This window comes from Pongo pygmaeus, chromosome 7 (assembly GCF_028885625.2).
Source record: "Pongo pygmaeus isolate AG05252 chromosome 7, NHGRI_mPonPyg2-v2.0_pri, whole genome shotgun sequence".
Classification (NCBI taxonomy): Eukaryota; Metazoa; Chordata; class Mammalia; order Primates; family Hominidae; genus Pongo; species Pongo pygmaeus.
Window position 1 is genome coordinate 138,483,069 of NC_072380.2, and position 27,225 is coordinate 138,510,293.

Genomic DNA, 27,225 nt, shown 5'->3' on the forward strand with positions numbered 1-27,225 from the left:
CTCTTCTGTCAGCCACCATTCTAAGTACTTAGTGAGTATTAGCCCATTCTAACCTTCATAGAAACCCTTTGAGGTAGGTGGTATTATGCTTGTTTTACAGATGAGGAAACTGAGGCACAGAGAGGTAAAGTCAATTGCCCCAGCATGGAGGCTGAAATCAACTAACTTGGCTCCAGAATTTGGGATCAGAATGGCTAGGTTTTGCCATCCCATTTAAGTCTCACCACCTTCATTTAAGTCTTACATCAACCCTGCAAAGTAGCTTTGTTCCCATATACTCAGGATACTGAGGCTCAGAGAGGGTCATACAGCTAGAAGTAACAGGGCTACAGTTGGAATTCACTTTTGTTGAACTGCAAAGTGACAGCAGGCTGAGCTGACCGGTCAGCCCATGGAGGAAGGATGTTCTGCCTTTACAGGTGTAGGACCAGTGGGCACTTTCCTCAAGCCTCTGCCCACCCCAAAACTCAAACCCTTGAAGTCTCCTTTCTTTTTTTTTCCATTTTCTTTATCTTAGAAGAAAATGCTGAATGGCAGTACTGATATTAAAGAGCATCTTTGTCTTATCTTTGACTGTAATGGGAATCCTACTGTTGTTTTCTTCTTTTCCAAGGACATTTGTTTTTCTTTCTTTTTTCTATTCTTTTCTTCTTTTTTTTTTTTTTTTTTGGAGATAGGGTCGCGCTCTGTCGCCCAGGCTGGAGTGCAGCAGTGCGATCTTGGCTCACTGCAACATCTTCAAGCGATTCTCTTGTCTCAGCCTCTTGAGTAGCTGGGATTACAGGCACCTGCCACCACTCCTGGCTAACTTTTGTATTTTCAGTAGAAATGGGGTTTTGCCATGTTGCCCAGGCTGGTCTTGAACTCCTGGCCTCAAGTGATCTGCCCACCTCTGCCTCCCAAAGTGCTGGGATTACAGGCACGAGCCACCGTGCTTGGCATCCAAGGACATTTCTTTATTGGAGTTTCTTTGGTGTCCAGGCAGAGCCCTGCATAGGCAGTGAGAAGATGGGGGGATAGCTGACTATGGCTCGTCTCTTGCTTACAAGAGAACTTGGACAGATTGTGTAACTGCCCTTCAATGTTAACATTTAGAGTTGAATAAGATTTAAGGTTCATTGTTTAAATTTTTTAATATAGTTTTTTTTTTTTTAAACAGCAGAATACTTCAACCTCCAAATACAAAATAGGTACCATACCTGTTTCTATATTAGAGGTTTCTATAACCTCTGTAGAAGTTAACTTTGGAAATCATTGGATTAAATACTATCAAATCTTTTTAAAATATTAACTCTTTTATTTATTTTTTTCCCATAAGTTATTGGGGTACAGGTGGTATTTGGTTACATGAGTAAGTTCTTTAGTGGTGATTTGTGAGATCCTGGTGCACCCATCCCCCGAGCAGTATACACTGCACCATGTTTGTAGTCTTTTATCCCTTACCCCCTCCCACACTTCCCCTCAAGTCCCCAAAGCCAATTGTATCATTCTTATGCCTTTGCGTCCTCGTAGCTTAGCTCCCATATATCAGTGAGAACATACGATGTTTGGTTTTCCATTCTTGAGTTAGCTTTACTTAAAATAATAGTTTTTAGTCTCATCCAGGTCATTGCAAATGCTGTTAATTTATTCCTTTCTATGGCTGAGTAATATTCCATCATATATATATATGTATATACATACGTATATACACACATATATGTATATACATACGTATATACACACATATATGTATATACATACGTATATACACACATATATGTATATACATACGTATATACACACATATGTATATGTGTGTATACACGTACGTATATACATACGTATATACACACATATATGTATACACATACGTATATACACACATATGTATATGTACGTATACACGTACGTATATACATATGTACGTATACACGTACGTATATACATATGTACGTATACACGTACGTATATACATATGTACGTATACACGTACGTATATACATATGTACGTATACACGTACGTATATACATATGTACGTATACACGTACGTATATACATATGTACGTATACACGTACGTATATACATATGTACGTATACACGTACGTATATACATATGTACGTATACACGTACGTATATACATATGTACGTATACACGTACGTATATATACATATGTACGTATATACACACGTACGTATATATATACACATATACACATATATACGTATATATACACATATACACATATATACATACATATACACACACATATGTATATACATACATATATACACACACATATGTATATACATACATATACACACACATATGTATATACATACATATACACACACATATGTATATACATACATATATACACACATATATACACACACATGTATATACACACATATATACACACACATATGTATATACATACATATATACACACACATATGTATATACATACATATATACACACATATATGTATATACATACATATATACACACATATATGTATATGCATACATATATACACACATATATGTATATGCATACATATATACACACATATGTATATGCATACATATATACACACATATGTATATGCATACATATATACACACATATGTATATGCATACATATATACACACATATGTATATGCATACATATATACACACATATGTATATGCATACATATATACACACATATGTATATGCATACATATATACACACATATGTATATGCATACATATATACACACATATGTATATGCATACATATATACACACATATATGTATATGCATACATATATACACACATATATGTATATGCATACATATATGTATATATACACATATATGTGTATATATATATACACATATATATGTATATATATATCTCACAGTTTCTTTATCCACTCGTTGATTATTGAGGGTCATTTGAGTTGATTCCATAATTTTGCAATTGTGAATTGTGCTGCTATAAACATGCGTGTGCAAGTATCTTTTGCGTATAATGACTTCTTTTCTTCTGGGTAGATACCCAGTAGTGGGATTGCTGGATCAAATGGTAGTTCTACTTTTAGTTATTTAAGGAATCTCCACACTGTTTTCCACAGTGGCTGTATTAGTTTACATTCCCACCAGCAGTGTAGAAGTGTTCCCTGATTACCACATCCTTGCCAACATCTGCTGTTTTTTGATTTTTTGATTACGGTCATTCTTGCAGGAGTAAGGGGGTATCACATTATGGTTTTGATTTGCATTTCCCTGATCATTAGCGATGCTGAGCATTTTTTCATATGTTTGTTGGCCATTTGTATACTTTTTTTTGAGAATTTTTTGTTCATGTCCTTAGCCCACTTTTTGACGGGATCGTTTATTTTGTTCTTGCTGATTTGTTTGAGTTCATTGTAGATCTGGATATTAGTCCTTTGTCATATGTGTAGATTGTGAAGATTTTCTCCCACTCTGTGGGTTGTTTGTTTACTCTGCTAACTGTTCCTTTTGCTGTGTGAAAGCTCTTTAGTTTAATTAGGTCCCAGCTATTTATCTTTTTTTTATTGCACTTGCTTTTGGGCTCTTGGTCATAAAATCCTTGCTTAAGCCACTGTCTAGAAGGGTTTTTCCAGTGTTCGCTTCTAGAATTTTTATAGTTTCAGGTCTTAGGTTTAAGTCCTTAATCCATCTTGAGTTGATTTTTGTATAAAGGTGAGAGATGAGGATACAGTTTCATTCTCCTACATGTGGCTAGCCAATTAACCCAGCACCATTTGTTGAAAAGGGTATCCTTTCCCCACTTTGTGTTTTTGTTTGCTTTTTCAAAGATCAGTTGACTGTAAGCATTTGGGTTTATTTCTTGGTTATCTATTCTGTTCCATGGGTCTATGTGCCTATTTTTATATCAGTATCATGCTGTTTGGGTGACTGTAGCCTTGTAGTATAGTTTGGAATCAGGTAGTATGATGCCTCCAGATTTGTTCTTTCTGCTTAGTCTTGCTTTGGCTATGCGGGCTCTTTTTAGGTTCCATATGAATTTTAGATTTTTTTTTTTAATTTTGTGAAGAATGATGGTGGTATTTTGATGGAGATTTCATTGAATATATAGATTGCTTTTGGCAGTATGGTCATTTTCACAATATTCATTCTACCCATCCATGAGCATGAGATGTGTTTCCATTTGTTTGTGTTGTCTATGATTTCTTTCAGCAGAGTTTTGTAGTTTTCCTTGTAGAGGTCTTTCAACTCCTTGGTTAGGTATATTTCTAAGTGTTTTATTTTATTTTTGCAGCTATTGTAAAAGGGGTTGGGTTCTTAATTTGATTCTCCACTTGGTTGCTGTTGGTGTATAGAAGAGCTACTGATTTGTGTATATTAATCTTGTATTTGGAAACTTTGCTGAATTCCTTTAACAGTTCTAAGAGCTTCCTGGAGGAGTCTTTAGGGTTTTCAAGGTAAACGATAATACTGTCAGCAAACAGTGACAGTTTGACTTCCACTTTACCAATTTGGATGCCCTTTATTTTTTTTGCATCTGATTGCTCTGGCTAGGACTTCCAGTACTATGTTGAAGAGGAGTAGTGAGAGTGGGCAGCCTTGTCTTGTTCCAGTTCTCAGAGGGAATGCTTTCAACTTTTCCCCATTCAGTATTATGTTGGATGTAGGTTTGTCATAGATGGCTTTTATTACATTAAGGTATGCCCTTTGTATACTGAGTTTGCTGAGGGTTTTAATCATAAAGTGATGCTGGATTTTGCCGAATGCTTTTTCTGCATCTATTGAGATGATTATGTGATTCCTGTTTTTCTGTTTATGTGGTGTATTACATTGATTGATTTGCATATGTTAAACCATCCTTGCATCCCTGGTATGAAACCCACTTGATCATGGTGGATTATCTTTTTGATATGTTGTTGTATTTGGTTAGCTAGTATCTTGTTAAGAATTTTAGCATCTATGTTCATCAAGGATATTGGTCTGTAGTTTTCTTTTTTGGTTATGTCCTTTCCTGGTATTGGTATCAGAGTGATTCTGGCTTCATAGAATATATTAGAAAGGGTCCTTCTTTCTCTATCTTGTGGAATAGTGTCAAAAGGATTGGAACCAATTTTTCTTTGAATGTCTGGTAGAATTCTGCTGTGAATCTGTCCGGACCTGTAGGTTTTTTTGTTGCCAATTTTTTAGTTACCATTTCAGTCTTGCTGCTTGTTATTGATTTGTTCATGGTATCTAATTCTTCCTGATTTAAGCTAGGAGGGTTGTATTTTTCCAGGAATTTATCCATCTCTTCTAGGTTTTCTAGTTTATGTGCCTAAAGCTGTTCACAGTAGCCTTGAATGATCTTTTGTATTTCATTGATGTCAGTTGTAACATCTCCTGTTTCATTTCTTAGTGAGGTTATTTGAATTTTCTCTCTTCTTTTCTTGGTTAATCTTGTTAATGGTCTATCAATTTTATTTATCTTTTCAAAGAACTAGCTTTTTGTTTCATTTATCTTTTGTATTTTTTTTTGGTTTCAATTTCATTTTGCTCTGCTCTGATCTTGGTTATTTTCTTTCTTCTGCTGGGTTTGAGTTTGGTTTGTTCTTGTTTCTCTAGTTCCTTGATGTGTGACCTTAGAATGTCAGTTTGTGCTCTTTCAGTCTTTTTGATGTAGGCATTTAGGGCTATGAACTTTCCTCTTAGCACCGCCGTTGCTGTATCCCAGAGGTTTTGGTAGGTTGTGTCATTACTGTCGTTAAGTTTGAAGAATTTTTTAATTTCCCTCTTGATTTCATTTTTGCCCCAATGCTCATTCAGGAGCGGATTATTTAATTTCCATGTACTTGCATGGTTTTGAAGGCTCCTTTTGGAGTTGGTTTCCAGTTTTATTCCACTGTAGTCTGAGAGAGTGGTTTATATAATTTCGATTTTCTTAAATTTATTGAGGCTTGTTTTATGGGCTATCATATGGTGTATCTTGAAGAAAGATCAAATCTTTTATGATTAGGAGAAGCCAAAAGGACCAGTAATATTATCCTAGGGGTCCTGTAACAAATTACCACAAATTAGTTGGCTGCAAACAACAGAAATTTATACTCTCGTAGTTCTGGAGGCCAGAAGTTTGAAATCAAAGTATGGCCAGGGCTGTGCTCATTCTGAAGGCTCTAAGGAAGAATCCTCCCTTGCCTCTTCTGAGGCTTCTGGTGACTCTGGTGATCCTTGACACTCCTTGTATTGTAGCTCCATCACTTCAATGTCTGCCTCCATCTTCATACATCTTCTCCTCTGTGTGGCTATGTATGGCTTCTTCTCTTCTGTTTCTTACAAGGACACTTGTCATTGGATTTAGGGTCCACCTGGATGATCCAGGATGCTCTCATTTTGAGGTCCTTAACTTAATGACATGTGCAAAGACCCTTTTTCTAAATAAAGTCATTGTGTTAGGCTGTTCTTGCATTGCTATAAAGAAATATCTGAGACTGGGTAACTTATGAAGAAAAGAGGTTTAATTGGCTCACAGTTCTACAGGCTGCACAGGCAACCTAGTGGCCTCTGCTCCTGGGGAGGCCTCAGGAAGCTTCCAATCATGGCAGAAGGCAAAGGGGGAGCAGGCACATTACACGGGGCGAACAGGTGCACGAGAGGTGTAGAGGGGCAGGGGAGGTGCTACACATTTTTAAATGACCAGATCTTGTGAGAACTCACTATCACAAAGACAGCATCAAGCCATAAGGGATCTATCCTCATGGTCCGAACACCTCCCACCAGGCCCCACCTCCAGCACTGGAGATTCCAATTCAACATGAGATTTGGTGGGGACAAATATCCAAACTCTATCAGTCCTATAGCAGAATATTTCTTATGAGCCATTAAAAGAAAAATGTACCAGTAAGAAATATTCTCAATAGTCACGGTTCCAGGGATTGGGATGTACCTTTTTAGGGCCACCATTCATCCCACTATAATCAGTAATAACTTAAACTTTTAAACATCTATTCTGTCTTGCACTCTGCTAGGCACATCAGGGATACAGAGATGAGACAGAGATGCTACCTCTGACTGGTTTCCCTTCCCTTCCCTTCCCTTCCCTTCCCTTCCCTTCCCTTCCCTTCCCTTCCCTTCCCTTCCTTTTAAAGATGAGTTTATTAAATTAAAATTTACATACAGTAGCATTTGTCCTGTTTACATATATAGCTGAGGAAACCGGTTTAGAGAGATAAAACAACTTTTTCAAGCATGTACAGAGAAGAAATAGCAGAGGTCAGGATTTGAACCCATGTTCTCTATTGCCAGAGCCTGTATACTAAACCGCAGTCTACACGGTCTCCACTGTTCTTCTGGAAGTCTCTGGCTCCTCATCTGTCAAATGAGGAAGCTGACAAGATGCTTTCTAGAAGCTCTGAGAGTGCTGTTTTGAGAGACTCCCATGGTGAAAGGCAGGGGAGCACTTATTCAAATAAATCCTTCAGTGTAAAGAGAGTCTTTTTGAAATGGAAATGTTTGTGCCTCCTGTAAGTATTCAGCCTATTTGTGATATATTGCAGGTCTATGTGCCTGGTTAAGTAGATTTGCAGCTCATGATATCTCATTTCAATTGAGCTAATTTTCACAAAATGGACAAGTGATTTAAATGATTCCATGAAGAAATTGCAAGCTGTAGATAATATTAATGATGTGAGGCTAAGGAAACAGCAGGAGAATGGCTGACTTGATACTCCTGCAGCTCCCAGTACTTGCTGTTTTTCAGCTAATTACAGGGTAAAATTAATGGCAGTCTAATGACATCAATCACAAAATTGGTCAGAAGACAAAAATTATTAAGAATACTATTTGAAATATGGCCTTTCATATTCATTATCATTCATGATGATTCTCTCCTGAGTGAATACTGTGTCTTGATAAAGCTAAGGAGAATTGCCATTGCCATTGACAAGCATTAAAAACCTAAGGTTTTTCCAACTGTTCAAAATCATGAGACACTCACTCCAGGTCTTTACACATTTGGATTAAATTTGATAATTTTCAATTTATTACTTAATAGTGAAAGTGAATAGCCACATTCCATTGGCCAAACATTATTGCTCTTGACAGTCACTTATCCTTGTGACTCTTGACAGTCACTTATCTTTGAAAAGATAAGTGAAAATGGTTGAAGAAATACCTAACAACTACATTCCTTTGTCATTAAATACTGTGGGAAGATGCATCAAACTTGTTGTCAAAGAGCTGAAGAAACACATATTAAAACAAATAGTTTAGTGTGAGAGGTTTGCAATGCAGTTGCTCAAAAGTACAGATGTTTCTGACATATTTCAGCTTATGTCATTGCTGGATTCTTCTTTTCAATAATGGAATACATTGGAGGACCCTTTCTTGTGAGCCATTAAAGAAAAAATGTACCAGAAAGAAATATTCTCAATAGTCAATTAGTTTCTTAACAAAAGCAATGTTTTTGGTATTTATATTGACCGGGATGAAAAAACTAGGTAAGTTTCCTGAGCTAGCACCTCATGTGAAATTTATTTACTGCATTGTCCACATCAAGCTATTTAAGCAAGTAAGTTAAAGTCACAAGAGAATAGAGCATAATAGGATGTCATTGATGTGGACCAATATATAGAGGCAAGATGTTTAAAATATAGCAGAATCTTAATGATACTTTATAATTAGACAGGAAATAAACCTGAAATATTTTGTGCATGCAGAGATTCCCTCATTCTATTTTGGCAAAGTATTTGAAACAGTAAGTGAACATAAAATTATGGGTTCCAAATTATTTGATCTTTTCAAGGATAAGTGACTGTGAAGAGTAAGGTATAGCACGTACATTTGAAAAAATATAAACATACATTTAAATTACCCTATCAGGGTAAATGTCATGAGTTAGTAATGAGTGAAATTGTAACTGATTTTCAGAAGAAACTTGTAAACCACAGTGAGATGCCATTATGTATGCACCAAAATGGCTAAAATGAAAAAGATAATGCCAAGAGCTGGCAAGAATGTGGAACAACTAGAAATCCCATAGCAGTGGAAGTGTCAATTCATAAAACCAGTTCAGGCAACCGTTTAGCAGTGTTTAGGAAGGCAGAACATAAGCAAACCCAATGACCCAGCAATTTAATTCTACATATACACCAACAGAAAGCATACAAATGTTCATCAAAAGACAGACACCAAAATGATCATAGCAGCACCATTCTTAATACTCTAACACTGGAAATGACCCAAGTGCCCATCAAAGGTAAAATAGATAAACTTTTTGTTGTGTATTCACACAAGAGAATACTCCACGAATGAGTGATCCACAACAATACTTAGTGATAGGGACACATCTCACAAATGAGATTTTGAAAAAAAGGAGCCACACAAACAAAAGGTTTTGTCTGGTGTGATTCCACTTACGTGAGGTTAAAAAGAAAACTCAGGCAAAATTAATCTGAAAGTTAGGATAGTGGTTGTCCTTGGGTGGAAAACAACTGGCAAGGGCATGGAGAGAGGCCCCTAGGGGTGCAGACAATGTTTTGTGTCTTAATCTGTTTCCTAAAAAAGGCATGTTCACATTGATCTGTCCACTTACATGTACACTTTTCTGTGTGCATATTCTAGAATAAAAAGAAAAAAAGTCACTTTTTCTGTGAAGACAGAGTTTGTGCAGTGATGATTTGAAGCAGTTTCTATGTTAACATTGTTAAACATAATGTGTATAAGCCACAACTCTATTTCTGAAAAGATTGAAATAGAATAATCTAGCCTGTTTTAAATTTCCAGATGAAATGTTTCAGTGCATATTGAAGTATTTTTAAAACTTTTCAATAAATTGTGAGAAAAATGGACTGTCACCAAGGAAGTTGGAAATTTACTAGCCAAATTTCACCAAGACTTTGCCTAACTGGTAGATGGAATTAAAAAATAAAAAAATAAGTATTATGACTGAATAAGGCAACAATGCTGTATTTCTTTCATTTGGATCTATGTATCTTTTTGAGACATCTTTTCCAGCTATGACAGCCATTAAAAGCAGGTATCAGAACAAATCAAATTTAGGACCAAACCATCAATTACTCTGTCATGAAGATCAAACCAAGATTGAAAAAAAAGGAATGCATGTTCAAAATCACATTGTGCTCGCTGAAATAATTTTTAATCTTAGAAATTTTTTATAGGAAAGCAAAAAAGTTGGTTAGGTGTTACTAAATAAAATAAATATTATTAAAATTATTTAATTCATCTCTACTTCAATGTTTAAAACTTACTATTATGTAATTGTATGATATATATTAGAATAATAGAGTAATAGTATCTGTACATAAATTAAAAATACACAGGCATATATTGGAGGTGCATGCTTGAAATTTTGTTATTGATATAGGGCCAGATCATAAAAAGCTCAGAGAACACTGGCCTATTCTCTTTCTTTAGGGTTTAGCCTTCAGTAACAGGTTGATGTGAGTTAGGAGCCAGGGAGATGAAGATTTGAATCCTATTTCTGCTGATTACTAGATGTCTGATTTTGAACACTTAGTCAGTAGATCTGGATCTGGGTTTTTCATTAGTAGAATGAGAATTTAACACCTCTCTGGAAAGGTTTGATAAGATACTTCAATGAGTCGATAGATGTAAATGTCTCAGTACCTTGACTAGCCTCTGGAAGTTCAATCAATGGTCACTGCAACTGTCACGTTGTTGTTTCCTGGTGTTTTCTAAACTTACCTCATAATAACCATCTCCTGGGTGCTTGTTGAAAACGTGTGGGCCTCACTTCAGATTTTCTTGTTGGAGCTTTGTAACTTGTATCTTTGGAAAGTCTCCAGTGATTCTTACTATCAAGCGAGTTTGAGAAAGACTGATTTAGAAGGTGTTGAAGCCATCTTTCCTCTAATGATTGTTCTCTGGGACCAGTCTTCTCTCCTATGTGCCATGAACTCCCATAGGACCATCTCTGTCCCTGACACGGTCTAGCAGGGAGCTCTATAAGCCACTGAAGAGCAGTAGGTGGTGATGGCCAAGGTGAAAGCTCCACAATTGGGATGATGAGCAAAAGCTGGTCCCAGTGGGCAGAGCACAGCAACCAGGAGATGAGGAGAGGCACCAGGCTAAGATCATGGCGTGAGAGGGGTACATGAAGAAGGAGGAGAAACTTCCGCCTTGGGCCTGGGGCTCAGTAGCCTGCTTGATCCTCACACAACTAGGATCAGAAGTAGGATTAGATCCCTGGAAGAGCTGGATGGGGGCCATTGGAGGCAACGCATGGTGCCCAGGCACACTGTCAGGCTCTGTGTCATTGAGACCTAGGTTCAAGTGGGAGCCAACCAGAACCGAGACATAAAATCAGATAAGTCCAGGAGTAGGACAGACTTGTGCTTTGTTGTTTGATCCTGATGAAGATTCTTCCATTCCATTCCCATTGACTTAGGACAGATTGGTTCCTGAATTGTATGAGGATCAAGCAGGCTACTGTGGGTTGACCTATGCTAGGTGCTTAATGAGCGCATGCACATTCAGCATGCAATTAGGTAATCACACTTATTCTTCTCTTGTCATTTTGTCTTCTGTGCATCTACTTCTTTCACCTAGGCCCTTGCCTTGCTTCTCCGGGGATGACGGCCTGGCTGAGCCGCACCGCGCAGGCGCTCTTCCTCAGCGCAGACGCCCTGCTGTGTCCTGACAGTCCCGCGTTGCCCTCAATCTGAAGGTGTGGATAATTAAGGTAATGAACACTTTTCCACTAGCTGCTGAAAGCCTCATTAATCTACACACATGTTGCCACAGGCAAATTATGGCGTCAAGGGTGGGAGGATCAACAAAAATAACTTCAGAAATTCATTAATCAGACTTAGTCAAACACATAGTTTGGAACTGAGTGTTCTTATCCTGCGATGGTCAGAGGATTCGATTTTTTTTTTTTTCCCAAAGACATGAAAGGGACTTCTTAAGCAATATTTGGGAACATCTAAGTTATTGTACTGGCATTTATGATTCTAGTGGTTGATGCTTAATGGAATCTGTCCAAAGACTTCAGTGTGGAGGATTCCATAAATGCTGAATATGCTACAGTGGATGATCAGGGTTTCTAAATATGGCAGAGGGAAAAAAATGGTCATGAGATCACACAGAGAAACATACCCAGTGAGGACAGAGATGACTAATGCCACCAAATATTCATTTTCTCCCCAACATGTCATAGGTGCCCTTGCAGTCAGGTTGGAGTTACAGAATTATTCACTGATTTGCTTCCCCAGCACTCTCCTTTTTTATTGTTGTTGTGGTAGCCTTGGAGGACCCTATCCCAGATGATAAAATACAAGAGTGAAATTTTTGGACTCATCCTGGTCTTTTTGTGCATGAAAAATAAAGTTGTATTATGTTAAGCCACAGAGATTTCCTGACTGATCCGTTACTGCAGCAGTCTACCCCATCCTGATGTATGCATCAGCCACTTCACTTAAGGCTGAGCACATTTTCTTTCAAATATGGTGATTAGGCTGGTTGTACCATGATAGCCTCATGATCAGAGTGTCTGATTCCAGCATGGCTTTCAAGAGGATCTTTTATGAACAAGTTGGGGTATTCTCTGGACAAATAGGGGTCCTGGGTGATAGATAATAAAACATCTAAGCTACTTGAATAAGGATCTATCCTAAAAGGGAGGATTAGCAAATAAACATGAACCTTAAGAAAGGATACTGGCCGGGCGCAGTGGCTCACACCTGTAATCCCAACACTTTGGGAGGCTGAGGCGGGCGCATCACCTGAGGTTGGGAGTTTGAGACCAGCCTGACCAACATGGAGAAACCTGTCTCTACGAAGAATACAAAATTAGCCAGGTGTGGTAGTGCATGCCTGTAATCCCAGCTACTCGGGAGGCTGAGGCAGGAGAATCACTTGAGCCCGGGAGTCGGAGGTTGTGGTGAGCTGAGATGGCGCCATTGCACTCCAGCCTGGGCAACAAGAGCAAAACTCCGTCTGAAAAAATAAAAAAAAAGATATTAAGAACACATTCTGTGTTTGGTGTCATTCAACACTTTAAACAATGGTTTCAGAGACAACAGAGACACTCTGCTTTTTAAGTTTGCCTGTGCCACAGAGAAATAACAGGCTGAGTATCTTGACTGACAGATTCAGGACACAGATAAACTCTGGTAGGCCAGAACATGGGCCTAAAATGACAAGATGGGAGGAAAGCATCTCATATAAATGTGTGTGTATGTTGATTTGAACTGAAGATCATAGAAGAGAAGGGATGAAGTTTAAAGTATTTTGAAAATAGCTAAGTAGACCAGTATTTTTAGAGGGTAAGGTAAAAGTCAATGGGAAATAAGGCTGAAAGTGGTTTGGGGCTTGAAGGTAGAGAGCCCTGAATTTCATGCCTAAGAGTTCAGGCAATGGGGGGGCATCAACACTATTTGAGAGAGGGAGTGACATGATTGATTTAATCTAATTTTTTTTTAAACCCTTCTTTTCATTGCTAATGCCCACTCTCTCCTTTCTTCCCAGCTGGTTGGAGGATACCTATGAGGGGCAGGGTCCATTTGTTAAGTTTCAGGCACTAACACATTAATTGATTCATTTAACCCTCACAACCATGAGAGGTAGGTTCAACTATACTCATTTTACAGATGAAAAAACCGAGGCTCAGGGATGTTATAAAATCTATCCAAAAACACTCAGCCCCTCTTGGACTGGATAATACTGTATGTGAATGGGAAACCCCAATGGTACTGCAGGTTGAGTATCCCTTATCTGAAATGCTTGGGAGTAGAAGAGTTTCTATTTGGGATTTTTTGGAATTTTGAATATTTAACTATACAAAATGAGATATCTTAGGGGTGGCACCCAAGTCTAATGTGAAACTAATTTGTGTTTCATATACACCTTATTTACATAGCCTGAGGTAGGTAATTTTATACAACATTTAAATAATTTTCTTCATGAAACCAAGTTTTTATTTTATTACCCTCTGTGGGTGTGCTTGTGCTGGAAAATCTGGGTGTGTGCAAGAAAGCTACATGGCAGCTGAAGGCGGCTGGGAAGGCCTTTTTTCCATTTGGTAAACTGAATAATCTGTGTGTTATGTGCTTGACTTTTGATGGCATTCTGTCACATAAGGTCAGGTGTGAAATTTTCCACTTGTGGCATCATGGTGGCCCTCAAAAAGTCTGGGATTTTGGGGCATTTTGAATTTCAGATTTTCAGATTAGGGATGCTTAACCTGTGTAAACATTGTTCTACCAGGAAGAAAGCCATACGGAGGAGAACAGATCTGGAGCCATTGTGGAGAAGGGGAACCAGAGCCTAATCAGGCCTTACTTGAAGGCTGTCCTACTGCTGGTCATATTAGTTGTGTGTGACAGTGAGCCAATTTGAGTTGGGATTTCTAGACAAGCACACCAACTGGTGCAAGCGTTTGACATCTCTGAATTATTGGGTGCTTAGTCAGATTGGGCTTCCATAACAAAATACCATAGACAGGGTGGCTTAAACAACAGACATGTATTTATCACAGTTCAGGAAGCTGGGAAGTCTAAGGTCAAAGTGCCGACTGATTTGGTTTATTATTTTATTTTATTTTATTTTATTTTATTTTATTTTATTTTATTTTATTTTTTTGAGGCAGAGTCTCGCTCTCTCGCCCAGGCTGGAGTGCAGTGGTGTGATCTCGGCTCACTGCAGCCTCTGCCTCCCAGGTTCAAGTGATCCTCTCACCTCAGCCTCCCAAGTAGCTAGGATTACAGGCATGTGCCACCATGCCCAGCTAATTTTTGTATTTTTAGTAGAGACAGAGTTTCACCATGTTGACTAGGCTGGTCTCAAACTCCTGACCTCGAGTGATCTACCTGCCTTGGCCTCCCAAAGTGCTGGGATTACAGGTGTAAGCCACTGCGCTTGGCCTTGGTTTCTGATGAGGGCTCTCTCCTTTGTTATATCCTCACATGGCCTATCTTCAGTGTGTATGCATGTGCGTGCATGTGTATATGTGTGTGTGTGTGAGAGAGAGAGAGAGAGAGAAAGAGTTAGGGCTTCAGCATATGAATTTGGGTATATGATTCAGTTCAGATAGCTGGTGCCATCGGTTGCTCTTGCCTAGAAACTCTCTTCCTTCTTTACTTCTGTGATACCACATTAACTCCTCCTCTCTTTGCTTTCTCAGTGTTTTTTTCTGAATTCACCCTCGCTGCTCACCCCCCTAGACTCTGGTATTCCTCAAGGTTAACGCCTGGGCTATCTTTCTGCTCATAAAACACAGTCTATTGGATCAATTTTCCTGAGCAGCCTCATGCACTCTGATGGCTTTAAGATCAGGGAATTCCCGTGATTCCTAAATCTGTAGCTCAAGCTCACAATTCTCTACTGTGTGCCCAGCCTGCACATCTCACTGCCAACTGAATATCTCCTCCTCAAAGGCAACTCACTGAAGTCTGAACTCACGACTCCTACTCTGTGAGTGGTGCTAATATCTCAGAGAAACTCCATGTCGAAGCCTGGCTTCTGCTTCTCCTGTTTCCTACACAACTCCTATCCCATCTGCTTCGAGTCCTCCTGCTGACATCTTTGTATTCATGCTTTAAATAATCTTCTTTCCCTCTTCCCCATGGCTACTCTTGTAGTCCAGGTCCCCATCACTGATTCTGGATTGCCGCAATAGCCTCCTCTCTGATCTCTTTGCTTCCAGTCTCGATCCTTCATATTCTTCCTCCTTATTATACCCAACTCCTAAATCCTACCATATTCCTCCCTTGCTTTGCATTTCTCCAGGACTCCTCACTGCCTCAGAGGAAATCCAGGCTGCTTAGCCCTGCCTGGCACTCGAGGCTTCTACAACAGCCCCACGCAACCCTCCTGCCTCTTTAGAGTCATTCTTCTTGTTCCCAAGTTGCCTTTACGCTCTGGCCATGCTGAGTCTCTGAAGTTTCCTGAAGGTACCACATCATCTCTCTTTGCTTACTCTGTTCCTTCTGTTCTTCTAGTTCAGGTGCCCCTTTCTCCAGGAAGCATTCCCTGACCCATCCTGTTTGGGTTAGGCATCTCTCTCTCTCTCTTTTTTTTCTTTTTTCTTTGAGATGGAGTCTTGCTCTGTTGCCCAGGCTGCAGTGCAGTGGTGTGGTCTCGGCTCACTGCAACCTCTGCCTCCCGGGTTAAAGTGATTCTCCTGCCTCAGCTTCCTGAGTAGCTGGGACTACAGGCACCTGCCACCACGTCCAGCTAATTCTTGTATTTTTAGTAGAGATAAGTTTTCACCATGTTGGCCAGGATGGTCTCGATCTCTTGACCTTGTGATCCACCCGCCTCAGCCTCCCAAAGGCGTCTCTTATGTGATCCCATAACACATCATATTTATTCTCCTATACCCCTTATTGTGTATTGCTGTTAATGATGACATGCCTGTCTTTTCTATGAAACTTTTAGGTCCCTGAGAGAAGGCACTAGGTCTTAGTCTTTGTAACTCCCATGCCTAACACATGGTAGATATTTACTAAATATGTGCAGAAGCCGTAAAGTGTGGCACTTAAGAGTGTATGCTAGAGCCAGCCCACCTAAGTTCAAATCCCAGGTCCAATATTTATTACCGTCCTGACCTTGGACACTTTTTAACTTCTCTGTGGATCAGTTTCTTTATCTGTAAAAGTGTGGATAGTAGAGCACTTGTACCATGAGTCTGTGGGAATGAAATGAGTGAATATATATGAAGCTTTTAGAATCTTGCCCAGCACATAGTCAGCACCCAAGAATTGTTAGTTCTTACCACTTACCGTATAATTGAAGAATGTCACATGAAGGATGCTCATGTTTTACACGCAGGTTTTATGTTTACTAATCCTGTAGGTATGTGTTAGTACCCTCACATTACTAACAAGGAAACTGAGGCTAGAAGGCCATGTTCACCCTCATGCAGCTGGTGAGCTTTAGAGCTGGGACTCAAACCCAGCTGTTCCTGGCCCCGAGGCTCCTTTTTTGGGATCAACTTGTTTCTAAAGTCCTCCAGGGCTCTAATAATCTCTCATTCTCAGTAATCTCCCTGCCTACTCCAGAGATCTATTTAGGGGCCTGGGGAAGAAGTGGGCTAGGAAAGAAAAGGCAAAGGAGAGGCAAGCTAGGATTCACTTGAAAAGTCTCCAAATCCTTTAAAAAAGTTGAACCCAGGACCCTCCGAGTTGGCAATGAGAGGGGAATCTTCATGGTGGTGGAGGTGCTGTTTTTTTTTTTTTTTTTTTGAGACGGAGTCTTGCTCTGTCGCCCAGGCTGGAGTGCAGTGGCGCGATCTTGGTTCACTGCAAGCTCCGCCTCCCGGTTTCACGCCATTGTCCTGCCTCAGCCTCCAGAGTAGCTGGGACTACAGGCGCCTGCCACCACGCCCAGCTAATTTTTTTGTATTTTTAGTAGAGACGGGGTTTCACCACGTTATCAGGGATTGTCTCGATCTCCTGACCTCGTGATCTGCCCGTCTCGGCCTCCCAAAGTGCTGGGATTACAGGCGTGAGCCACAGCGCCCGGCCGGTGCTGTTTTTTTTAAGCCCTAACTTGAGCTCTCAGAGACTGACTTCCTTTCCTGGCTTACCTTAGAGGATATGGGTTTGATTTATTAAGAGGGCCTGGGATCTCCTTCTACTGGTGAGGTAACTGAAGACCACAAGTCTAAAGTTGATTTGGGGGGTTAGGGGGTCACCATGGTACATATATATATGTTACACCAACTCAGAGGTGTTGCACCCGTCAGTGGATCTGAATTCATGGATGCTCAAGGGCCTGGTTGAAGTCTCTGGTAGCTTTCTCTGAATATAGACACTTTACTTTGTGAAACCTTGTCTTGCAAAATAATAACAATAATACCAGCAGCAGCAGCAGCAGCAGCAGAAGCAGCAACAATAATTATAGAACAATCAGGGACTCAGGCATTTGCAATGAGAATTTAAAACGTCATATTTCCCTTTTCCATCCCCTTTCGGTGTTGGATGCCCCACTCAGAAGACAACATGCTCTTAGAAGTGGAGTTAAGAATCAGGAGCCCAAGAACAGCCTCGCAGCGATAGCTTGGGTGTGTCTCTGTCTTCCTGGGCTCCAGAACTGGGGCCAGAGATTGACTAACTGTAAACACAGCTTTAAACAGTGAGCTCAGAGGTGGAGTGAGCAATTCTAGAGTACAAATAGACCGACTCATAACACAACCCGATATCCTTCAAAAACATCGTGAGTCCACAAAACAGTGGGAAAATAAATCTCTAAGTCAGAGATACAGTAACAGGTAATTGTCTTAAAGTAACTAGTGAAATTTGGGACCACTGGTTGAGTCCACATTGGTTTAGGGCATTTTGGAGGGCCACTGGTTTCCCTTCTTGGCCAAATGATGAACCATGATAAAGAAGAGATGTTTATCCTTTTTAGATCCATGGAAACGTCGCAAATAGGTGGAGCCTGTGGTCTCTGGCAATGCCCTGGAATGCCCTGGAATGGTTTTTTCCTTCCTGTGGGATCCCAGATGAGATGAAAGGTCATGGTCACTGTTCTTAAACCAGGTATGTCAAGCCTATAGCCCCATTTCCTGAAGATGGGTTCTGCATTTGCACAGAGGTCAACAAACACCAGACAGGGCATCCTTGCCGAAGGCACTTCTCTTTAGGAAGCCCACCTGCTTGCCCCTTTTGCCATGAATGTTTCCATCATTAGTAGAATCAAGGAAAAGTGTTCCGTTGTTTTCCAAGTGAGAAAGAAAATTGCGATTGAATTTTCCATGGGCCCACAATGTTTACTGCAGAATAGTGTTACCTGTTTCCTCTGTCTCCTTAACCCCACCATGCATCTTTGCTAAGCATGCCCAATAATTCTTGTACGTCTTCCTATGTAGCTTGTCAGCTAAGCTTACTCCCATCCCTGGCGTGACCCAAGAACCAGGGAATCTCTGGGGCTTAGGAACCAGGTACTGAAGACATTGAAGATTTCTTTCTTTAGCAAGAGGTCTGAAATCAGTGTGGGAAATGTTATGCATTCTAGAGGGAGACAAAGGGTATGTGAAATTTCTGACTGGTGTCTTTCTCTTGGTGTCCTAATATTTTCATCTCAATGAGATGAGGCATCCCCAAGTGTGAGAACCTTATAAAGCTCCTAAAACAGGTGTATAAAGAAAGCAGCCTGAATGGTGTGCGCACAGGCAGAGCAGCAGCTGCAATGTGGATCACAGAGAGAGGGCTTGCGGGCATGCCCTGCACCTCAGGTCTTTAGCATGTCAGCATACTGTGGCTGTCAGATCTGAGTTCTTATTTCAGTTCTGCCACTTCTCAGTTTTGTAACTTTGGCAAATTTTTGCTCTTAGCCTCAGTTTTCCTACCTGTAAAATGAGCATGATATGTTGAGAACATTACCTGTAGCCACGTATATGAAACATCTGGCATAGACCCTGCACATGGCTTAAGCCCCCTTTCTATTAACCCCAGCTCTGAGGATTTGTTATATCTTGTTCAGTGAAAATGGATAGAGTCTAAGTTTGAAGAAAGTTAAGGAAAGTTAAGGAAGTCTGACTTCCTCCTTTATAAATGAGGAATCTGAGGCCAGAGAAGTGAAGCCATTTATCCAAAGTCATGGCCCTGAGGTCTTGACTTTTATCCAGTGATTTTTTCATGGTTTGATGCTTCTGTGGAGACTGAAGTTGCTAATGCATACGTTTCAGTGAGCAAGACAATCGTACAAGGTAAGAAAATACCACTCAAAAGCATTTTTTTCCATTAGCAGGTACTGCTCTATGTGCATGTGTAGTGCTGCTGCTGGTGGTGGGTTGTCAGTGAATTAATTACTGAAGATGCCACAGAATCATGGATCCCTGGGGACAAAGGTGGATAAAGGAATTCCCTGGGCATTCTCCAGGGCTTGACCATATCTATGCTTAATTTGGAGTATTTTGTGAAGACATTGTCTTGAAGAATATTCACTAGGTAGTTACGAATTAGAGGAGAGCTTTCTGAAGACAAAGCTAGCCGGGTGCCATTAGACATCACAGGACCTCAAAGCAATGTTGACCAAAATGTGTTCCCAGATCCTAGGTAATGAAAAAAGCTTCCATGGTCATCACAGTGACCTTTTATTGTATATTGCCTTGTGAAGTTCATTTCCCAAAATGATTTGAGGACCATCTTTTTCTTGTAATTATCATTCTTTGTAGCTAGTGTTCCACCACTCATTTTTAAAGAAACTATTAGCTTAGGGACATAGATACATGCAGACTATCAGGCAACACTTATGCATCAGTGTGTATTCTATGTAGTCAGAAATGCACTGGCCATTTTATTACAAGAAATCATGCAATATAAAAAGTGCAAGCCAGTGGGACTTCTCTGAGGAAGGACTCCCTGGAAGATGAAGCTCCTGGTACTGCACAGATGTGTGCTAACAGTTGAATATGAGTAATGCTCTTTAAAGCAACCAATATGCTCCACTACTTGTTACCAGTGGTTCTCTCATATTGTCCTAGTCCATTTTGAGTTGCTATAGGAGAATACCTAAGACTGAGTAATTTATAAAGAACAGAGATTTATTTCTTACAGTTCTGGAGGTGGGGAAGTCCAAGGTCGAGGGGTCCACACCTGGTGAGGGCCTTTTTGCTGTGTCATCCCATGGCAGAAGGGTAAGAGAGCATATGTGTGTGTGTGTGTGTTTGCGTGTGTGTGTGTGTGTGAGAGAGAGACAGAGAGAGAGAGAGAGAGAGAGAGAGAAAGAAGGGGACCAAGTCATTCTTTTATCAAGAACCCACTTCTGGGAGACATAACAGCATTAATTCATTCATGAGGGCAGAGCCTTCATGACTTAACCATCTCCTAAAGATCCTACCTGTCAACACTGGTGCATTAAGAATTAATTTTTCAACACATGGACTTTGGGGACTCTTTCAGCCTTTAGCACATATTAATCTAGTTGAGTCAGGAAATGGGATGTTTCAGCTAATTAAAACATCCTGACTCACCAAGTCACCATGGTGAACATGGATGCTTATACGTGCTTTTTTTTTTTTTTTTTTTGATGGGGTCTGGCTCTGTCACCCAGGCTGGAGTGCAGTGGCATGATCTTGGCTCACTGCAACCTCTGCCTCCCGGGTTCAAGCAATTCTCCTGCCTCAGACTCCTAAGTAGCTGGGATTACAGGCGCCCGCCACCACGCCCGATTAATTTTTGTATTTTAGTAGAGACAGGGTTTCACCAGACTGGTCTCGAACTCCTGACCTTGGGTGATCCACCCACCTCGGCCTCCCAAAATGTTGGGATTACAGGCGTGAGCCACTGTGCCCAGCCTATACCTTTTTAAGAATCCCATTCCTGATTTAGTCTTTCTTAGATGAGTCTGAAAGTCCTCTGGGAGCTAGACATGACTCCAAGGTCACAATTGTGGACATCCATTCTCATTGGGTGGCCGATAGAGGGAGATAATGCACATGGATAGGCAGACCTGACCAAGGATGAGCTCTAAAGTTGTTTTTTGGGACAAGGTCTAGGATGCTGTTTTTCTCATCCCTATGGGGATGCAACTCCCACTTGAACGTGCTTTCTACATACTATGCCACTGGGAAGTTGTCAGTACTTGTACTGCTATTTCCATTTTAGATGAGGAATCTGAAATGAAGTGCCTTGCTCAAGGCCATGGAGTGGGTAAAGGAGTTACCTGGGACTACCAGTGAGATCTCTTGACTCTGAATCCAGGGTTCATTCTCATGCTCTGTGATGCCTTTCATAAATGTAGAGGGCTGGGAGCACCTTGGCCATTCGGACACCATGGAGTAGACAGACAACAGGTACAATCTGCCTCTTTAAGTCTGTGGATCTGTTTTAGAACCTCATAGCCTTCACTTGGGTAGAACAAGTCCCTAGGTAAAGTCTCAATAATATTCACAGTAAAAGTTTAAACAATTAATATTTTAAATTACAATAATACATGCTTATTGTTGACATTTTAGTAAATACACATATATGCATTTAAAGCACACAATTCCACCAACCAAATTATTTACATACTTTAATGCTATGTTCTTCCAGTTTTTCCTTAAGTATAAAATTCTGATATCTTTATGATTGTGTTAATTATTTTGTATCCTGAAGTTTCACTTGTTTATGATGATCTTGTTTATATAATTAAATTTTCTTAAAAATATTTTTAATGGTTTTGTAGTATTGGCATAACATAACCTCTTTAAATTGACCCCTAATTCTGAATATTTAGATTTTATATATATATATATATATATATATTTTTTTTTTTTTGTAGAGACAAATTCTTACTATATTGTCCAGGCTGGTCTGAAACTCCTGGGCTCAAGTAATCCTTCTGCCTTTGCCTCCCAAAGTCCTCAATTATAGGCATGAGTCACTGTAGCTGGCCTATTTCTAATTTTTGTTAGTATAGATTACACTTTTTTTGTTGTTGTTGTTGAGACGGAGTGTTGCTCTGTTGCCCAGGCTGGAGTGCAGTGGCACCATTTCAGCTCACCACAACCTCCGCCTCCTGGGTTCAAGCGAGTCTCCTGCCTCAGCCTCCCGAGTAGCTGGGATTACACGTGTATGCTACCATGCTTAGCTAATTTTTGTATTTTTAGTAGAGACGGGGTTTCACTATGTTGGCCAGGCTGGTCTCGAACTCCTGACCTTGTGATCTGTCCACCTCAGCCTCCCAAAGTGCTGGGATTACAGGCGTGAGCCACTGCGCCTGGCCCTAGATTACACTTTTAAAACAATATATTTACAGATATTTTTATACAACTGTATAGGAACCTTTATATAATTTTCCTAATATTTGCTTTGAAGAGATTCCTGAACTTTTTTTTTTTTTTGAGTTAAAAGAAATGAACATTTCGAAGATTCTTTGTACATTTCATCTTCACAACTTGTTTTAAACCTCTTCCATAGCTTCAAGCTATGGTCCTGCTTTCTGGTTCTATTCTTCATCTTACTCCCTGGATGCGATGCCTTCATGTTCTTGGCCTCCTTTCCTGACACTATCTACACACCTGTTTGTTATTCTGGGCTATAAATTTCCCAACCAAATCTGGCTTAGCTCTAGGTCCTGCTGGAATTATCTTCACTCCTCTTGTGGGAAATTGGATGGGAAGGAGAAATTGGACTCCTTTGTGAAAATTCCCTCTGCATATTCATCCAGTAAAAATGTATGAAATGCCCAGTGCCTGGCACTTCTGGAATTCTCTCCAAAGATGCCATCCTGTTCCCACACTGTCATGGGAACAATAAAGGGAACCGTGTGGCCTCCTGCCATCTGCGTGTCTCCATCCCAGGGTGAATGCTTGATTAGTGGGGTGGTACTGCAGACCCGGATCCTCAGGAGTCATCACTTTTCTTCTTGCCACAACTCTTCATTTGCTCAACACTGCCTTAATGGCTCAGTCACTTAAGAGTGCAGTCACTTAATAGCCCTTTCTATCAATTTTCCCATCTGCAGAATGGGGACTGTGATTCTGGGCTGACCGGGTGTTGTGAGCATTAATGAATGTTTTGAGGCATGTTGAGATCTGTAGATAAACAAACCTCAAGAAGTACAAAGTGCTAATGAGCCCGTTGCTGAGCAACTTGATTTGAGAGATTGCTTTCTTTCCCACAGAGGAGGAATCAGTTCCTAATCCCTGGGCACAGATGTTTTCCAGTTGCTTTTGGATGAACCAAAACAGTGGATTCCAAAGGGAATTTTCTCTGGACACATGCAGCTCTCAGGTTAATGGGAAGCTCAGAATTAGGTATAAAGCAACAACAGAGTAACTCCCAAGTTAGTTTGCCCAGTGACAGCACCACTTGATAGAGTTTCTTGGCACTTTCTGCAACAGTGTTTGCCTGAGTGTGGAATGTATACTACTGATGACACACAGATGACTTTAGATGGTGCGTGGATGAACTTTTAATAACTTTTCACAGTTATGCATTTTTTGGTGGTTATTTTCTATCTGTAGCAAGTGATACTGTTTTTTTTTTTTTTAAAAAATTCATTTGTCACAACAAGAATAACTCACATTTGGGCCGGGTATGGTGGCTCACGCCTGTAATCCCAGCACTTTGGGAGGCTGAGGCAGATGGATCATGAGGTCAAGAGATCGAGACCATCCTGGCCAACACGGTGAAACACTATCTCTACTAAAAATACAAAAATTAGCTGGGCATGGTGGCGCACACCTGCAGTCCCAGCTACTCAGGAGGCTGAGGCAGGAGAATCGCTTGAACTCAGGAGGTGGAGGTTGCAGTGAGCCAAGATCATGCCACTGCTCTCCAGCGTGGGTGACAGAACGAGACTCCATCTCAAAAAAAAAAAAAAAAAAAAAGAATAACTCACATTTGCTGAGGGCTTACTTTGTCCTGGGTACTGTTGTAAGTGCTTTACAGCAAAGTATTTAATTATCACAACAGCCTATCATTAGATATTCTCATTATCCCCTTTGTACACATGGGGATGTTGACACACAGAAACTTTAAGGAGTCTTACAAACTGTCTAAATTTACATAGCTGGCAAACAGCGGAGACGGGGTTTCTATCAGACAATTTTGGCTCCAGGGCCCATGTTCCTGTTAAACACCCTGTCATATTTCCTTTCAATATATTTGCATTTGTGGTACTGGTATAAAGGATATTTAAAAACAGATTATTTAAAGTTACAAAAGCATGTTGATTGGAATATAAATGATGTATAAAATCTGAGTTAAAAATAATGAGATGGTTTGAAGGTATGGTGGATATTGTGATGTTGGAATCAATGACTGAAGGGCAGTGTGCCCTAGAGGGTGGCCTGGTGACCACTGGGGCCACTATTCTCTTGAAGCTGGTTAAAAATCCAGATCTATGGACTCTCTGTGGGTGCACTTCAAGGATCTGTATTTATAACAAAGGCCTCAGGGCGTTTCCATATCATGAAGCTGTGACGCACCTGTTTCCCACACCCCCAATCCCTATCTGGGCCTAAGACAAACAACAACAACGACAACTGCTGATTGGTTGGGTGTTCCACTGGGTTGTCACTCTTTTGGCCTCATGTCAGGGAAAGGCAGAAGAGAAGGGACAGAGAGCTACTCTTTAGATGGCTAGAGACAGGCCTTATCCTAATCCTCACATTGAGGAAGGTGTGATTAGGCCCATTTTACAGATAAGGAAACTGAAGGTGAAAGAGGGTAAGTGACTTGGCAAGTGGTGGGGTCAAGAGTCAGACCTGGGCATGTGGGGTTCATCAGCCGAGCACTTTCCATTGTACCAGCCCTCCGAGGCCTGGCATTCAGGGTTAGTGCATCCCCAGACAAGCTGGAAGGGTACCCAAGTCAGGGCAGTGAGCTTGCATTTGGAGAACTGCGCTAACTCTTAATGCTGGAATTTAAAGCATGGTGTGATCTCGGCTCACTGCAACCTCCTAGGTTCAAGTGATTCTCCTGCCTCAGCCTCTGGAGTAGTTGGGATTACAGGCACCCACTACCATGCCCAGGTAATTTTTGTATTTTTAGTAGAGAAAGAGTTTCACTATGTTTGCCAGGCTGGTCTCAAACTCCTGACCTCGGATGATCTGCCCACCTTGGCCTCCCAAAGTGCTGGGATTACAGGTGTAAGCCACCATGCCTGGCCCATATTCTTTACCACTGTGTTCTACTGCATCCTAATAATAAAAATATTCTCATTTACTATGTGCTGGGTGTTACACAAATCACACCCGTATCTTTTTTCAGTTGTCTCACCTTAGACACTGGGCTCTCCAATACTCAGTAAAATGTGGGTGCCTCGTAGGAACTCAAGACCTATTTTCTAGCAATAAAGCAGCTATTGAATATCCACTATATGAATAGCCATGCTTATAATGGCAACACCAATGATAATGATGATTAAATTAGTCAGGGTTGTTGGTGGTCTGTTAGTCTGAGCGAGGAACTCTAGATCCTGTTACAAATACCATTGAACCTCACGGCCTTAATGGTTAAAGATGTATTTCATGGTTCAATGATAGTCGTGTGCCCATTTAGGGTGTCTCTTCTCCAAATGGTGATATGGGGATCTAGCTCTTTCCATTTTGTGACATTGTCTTCTTAACCAAGTGGCCTCCAAAGTCACTACGAAAGGGGAAGAGAATATGGTGATAGCTCAGTGCGTCTTATGATCACCCCATTGGTCAGGATGACACTACCCTGGCTGCAAGGAAGGCGAAGAAATGTGGTCTTGTGTGTTTGGGCAGAAGAGGAAATGAGGCTGGGAAGCATCTAGCTGGCTTTTGCCACTTTGCAAGCTACAGAAATGGACTCTGCCTACACTTCAAATTCCCTGGAAGTGTACTGGGTAGCTTACAGAATTGGTAGCAGGCTGGAGCACCAGCTGGAAATCCAGGGTGGCCGGGCAGCGGCAAGCACAGCCAAGGCCAGCCTCAAAGTCAGCATCAGAAGTACTGCTAGAATATTTCCACTGGCTCTGCGGATCACACCTCTGACTCCAGCTGGTGCTGGACTCTAGACATCATCCCTATAGTGAAAAATGTCTACACCCTTCCTGCATCTTTGAGCCAGCATCAGAGTTCCAGACAGACCATCACTCAGGCCCTCACCAGTGTCTTAGATTGAAGGGAGAGATCGAGTATTATCGCTCTCCATAGGCTTCCAAAGGGGAAGGTGCTGTGGGATATCCTAATACTAGTGGAATTCTCCTCAAATAGTCAGGGCTAATTGTTGGGAAGAAAAAAGAGTGAGAGTAGAAAAGAGAGAGGCAGCATGATATCTACTATATTTCAAGCCTGTTAAAAATTCACAAAGTGCTTTTTTATTGTTTAAATTTGCAGAACACTGGTGGGAAGTGGTCAAGCCAGTCCCCAGAGTGCATCAGGGACTTCATGTGTCAGTTTCCTGGTTTGTTTATTGGCTCATTTATTCATGGAGCATATATTGCATTCACTGTGTGCTGGGCTCTATACTGAATAGGACCAGGCTCTTATCCTAAAGGAGGTCTTAGACTAGTGACATTCAAACATGAGTTTCCAAGAGGCAGCAGGGCAGGACTGAGGACAGCAGATGGCCTAAGTCTGGGAACTGTACCAGGACAGGAATTGACAGATTATGTGTTTGACTTGAGTCTCAGGGAGGTGAAGTGACCTGCTCAAGTCTCATAACTAGTCAATCACTGACCAAGGACTCCAGCTGATGTCTTCAAGTTCACATTCAGAGGCCTCCCTCCACTCAGAGCAGTTCTATGCAAAGCAGAGGGGAGCACAGTAGCTTAGGGCAATGGGGAGATCATAGGCTTAGGGGTCCTGCATTTTCTAGCT